This window comes from Oryzias melastigma, linkage group LG5 (genome assembly GCF_002922805.2).
Source record: "Oryzias melastigma strain HK-1 linkage group LG5, ASM292280v2, whole genome shotgun sequence".
Lineage (NCBI taxonomy): Eukaryota > Metazoa > Chordata > Actinopteri > Beloniformes > Adrianichthyidae > Oryzias > Oryzias melastigma.
In genome coordinates, this window is record NC_050516.1 from 24777569 (window position 1) to 24781441 (window position 3873).

Below are 3873 nucleotides of genomic sequence, written 5' to 3' on the forward strand. Positions count from 1 at the left end.
TTATGAAACGTGCGCATATATTGGAGTTCCAAATGCGTGCGCAATTAGAGGATGTCTCCAGCGCGGAACTCATTTGCAGACTTAACTAACCAGACGTGAAATATGTTCCAAGTGGTGGCAACAAGTGATGCTGTTGAGCCTTGAAGTGAGGATGTTAAACGCGAAAGGAACTTGCCACTCCAAGGAGATTTACGCACGCGTAAAGGCGCAATTAAAAAGGCAAAAATAAGAACAGCATTCCTTTAGTTCACGCGCAAAGTGTCTCCACTAGACAATAAAGCACTCTCTGCCACGCAAAGGCACGCACCAAGTGAACTTTCTTATTAGAGGTAACCATCCCCGAAGTCTTACCTCCTCTAATCTTGTGGAAACAGACGCCCTTCGCCCAGGCAAGTTGCAAAACGGCTGAGCTGGAGAACTTGCAGCTCCTCCTGGAATCAAAAGCGACGCGACTCCCTGCGCAATGAAAGTCGGAGGGACAGTCGTCCTGTGCGCCTCGTCCTCTTCCTCTTCCAGCGCGCGGCGCGTGTGCATCCTCCGTTCACAAATGAGCGCAGAGACACACAAGGCAGAAAAAAAGAAAAAAACACTGAAGCAGCTGTCGGAGCGACGCGGTGTGGAAAGCCCCTGGTGGTGATGGAGGGAGCCTACAGCTCAGCATCAATGGGGGGATTGCTGGTTAGCAATTAAAAAAAAATAAACAGGTGGATGGGGGTTATTTTGTAGCTTTTAGACAAAAATATTTATGCAATAACGTGAGAAGTTGAAAAACGTATGGTTTTGGCATTATGACAAGAGCATCACTTCGAGTCATCAGACAAGAAGAGAATTGTGGTGCTGAGGGAACACACACTGAGTCACAATGACTTAGAGAGCAAAAGGCTTCTGCAGCACATAAAGACATTCTGTGTCCTTCTGTTGTATTCTTATTTTTTTCAGTTTTCTACAAGAGGATGCTTTCCAAAACAGTTATTATTTTTATTTTAAACATTGATGAAATCATTAATCACCATTTCTGGTGTCAGCATGAGCTTAAGAAATCAGAGGAAATGAATCATTTGAGCAAAGTGGACCGCCATGCGTTTGTCTGGAAGTGGTATTCAGATAAATCTTCTTTGGGGTTTTTGAGACGGTGGAAATGTCAAGTACGCCTGCTTTGGCTGAAGTGCCTCACCTGTTAATCAGTGCGTGCGTGTGTGCACTCTTGTGTGTTCACGTGCCGGCGTGCCTCTGAAATATGCAGCGAGAGGCGAGGGGACAAGAACGTGACAGAGACAGAGGGAGGGGGGTCCAGCAGCAGATTACCCACTGTCACACGGATTCTCTCTGAGGCCCAGTCAGCAAGGTTAGGAAGGTTAGGAAGCTGATGTACCAACACAGATTTAAAAGCTTCTGGGCATGAGCTGCATGCAGGGGGGGGTCGCAAACAGAAGAGGAGAGAATGGGGGGCAGCTTCAGAGAAATATGGGAAATAAAAAGGAAAAGAGGAATGTGTTCTTTTGTAATTTACAGATATGGACTTAAAGAGGAAACTTAAAGTTATACTATATTTGCTGGACTATAAGTCGCTCTGGAGTGTAAGTCAAAGCAGCCAAAAGATCCACAATAAATGAAAACAATTCGTATATAAGTTGCACTTTTGGGGAAAATTTATTTAACGAAATACGACTACATCTTTAAAGGAAAATAATAAAAACAGACAGCTTAATGAAATATTTCTAGTAGGGCTGGGTATAATATATTCGATTCTTTCAATCCTCTCAATTCAATTCAATTTTGAGTTTACACACTTTACACATTAAGACACATTTGTTTAGAAATACATTCATAATCTATATATGTTTTGAATATATTTATAATACATTTCACAGTATGTGAAGTAGTGAAATAATAATGAGATCTCTAATACCACACATTGCTGATTCTCAAACAGAGAATCTCCGGCAATTTTTTCTGCCTCTCCTCACGTTTTCGGTTTGGCCACTAGGTGGCGATTGCGCAATAGCATCACACCTTATTCCAGAAGAAGAAAGTATGAGAAAAAAAATAAAAAATAAAAAGCAATAAATTCATATTTTAAGGAGGACTTCTGGTAGCTTGCTGGGTTTTTTTAATGTCTTGAAGCCGTAGCCAGTTCTTCTGTCTGTTCTACTGCCGCCGCACGAATCCCTTATTCATTACCAAAGAAATCTTCCACATACAACTTTTCTCGTGCTTCATGCTCTCGGACTGCTTTTAGCGCTCAAGTGACTGAAATGTAACCGTTGTCTGCTGTCTTCAAAAGATTTTTCAGAATAAAAAATCATTCAGAAAGTCAATTTGCCCCCTTAACTAAACTTTACTGCTCAAGTGATCAAAGGTGTAGCTAAGAGAATCTGCTTATTTTTCTCAATTTAAAATTTTTAGAGACTCAAAAGAAAAAAAATGGTAAAAATAGTTGTTTCTTCTACGTTCGGTACCGGTCCGCAGCCCAGTGGTTAGGAACTACTGCTTTACACCGAAAATTCGTGCCTATGAGTATATAAAGCTGTTCATTTAGTCAGCAATGTATCTTTAGGTCGACCGAGCGCTAACATTAGCCATCCTATGGGAAATCCCATTATAAGTTAGCATCATGCTAGCGCACTTTAGTTTTATGCGTTAGATCAGTCTAGACTTTTATAGATCAATTATTGATCTATTAAGCTTAGATAGTTTCAAATTCATTCTTTGGTTTTATCAATCCAGCCCTAATTTCTAGTATATTAGCACAACATATGAAAAATTATTTAGATAACCGTAACATAAAAAAACATGCTAACATGTCGACTAAACTCGTTATATCACTTCAAGTCACTACATCCGTTTAATTTATCCCGTGTCGCTTTTGAATAATTCCGCCAAGGGTGAAGCTTCTTCTTCTGTGTTGCGTCAGTAGAAAATACTAATACACACATCTACAGTGCCCTCTAGTGGTTGATAGTGGGAAAATAACAAACATATGAGCCTATTTTTTATGAAATCATTTATAAGTCGCATTTTAGTATAAGTCACACCTGACCAAACTATGCTAAACACAAATATATTCTAAAGATTCTGACACATAAAAATTAGGGTTGTGAACTTTAACGCGTTAACGCACGCGATTAATCCAAAAGAATTAACGCGTTAATATTTATTAACGTAAATGAATTACACGTCACGAAGAAACAGTCTTTCACTTTGCATAGCACGGGTTAAGGCTTCCAGGGCGTGCGTTGAAACACTTTGTCAGGTAATCCCCCTTATACGATGGCCACTTCATAAATTTAAACATTTCAGACGATAGAAATGAAGGAAAATGTTCTCTCTCACTTGCTTTTGTTAAAAAGATTGTTTGTGGAATAATTTGCATTGTTTCTTGTTGTTCTTGTTCGAAAATAAAAATAAAAAAAGAGCTGCTTTTTGTCATATAAAATGTAGCTGGGTAAACATTGTGATTAATCGTGATTAATCACAACACAAAAGAGTGATTAACCTGATAAATTCTTGTAATCGATTGACAGCACTAATTACAAATAAACTGTCTAAATGTGTGTGATTTCATATTGTGATTATTCACAAATAAGAGGTGAGGAAATAGAGTGACTAAAAAATAATAGTCATGATTATGTCATGATTACAGAACACGTAGCGACCCAGACGCTGGAACCCGGAAGAAACACAGCAGAAGGTTAGCTTGGTAGATAACGGCTTTAATCATGAGGCGAGGAGATATGATCCTGAGCAGGACAGGAAGTGGACTTGGAGCAGGAGGCAGAGGCTGTAGGTGTGGTTGGCGATCTAGTCCTCCGAGAGGGAGATGGCCGTCTTGGGAGCAGGAACGTGGAACAGAGGCAGAGGCTCGTGGTGTGA

The 3873-nt window shown here is 40.0% G+C and overlaps 1 protein-coding gene across 1 annotated transcript in view; it reads right to left on the reverse strand.

Moving 5' to 3' along the window:
* Positions 1 to 1353, reverse strand: part of LOC112145389 (cadherin-22) — a 227533-nt gene extending 226180 nt beyond the window's left edge. The window contains exon 1 of the mRNA XM_024270564.2: positions 352 to 1353. The gene's annotated coding sequence lies outside the window, so the exon portion shown is untranslated. The remainder of the gene's footprint in view (positions 1 to 351) is intronic.
* Positions 1354 to 3873: the final 2520 nt, after the last annotated feature.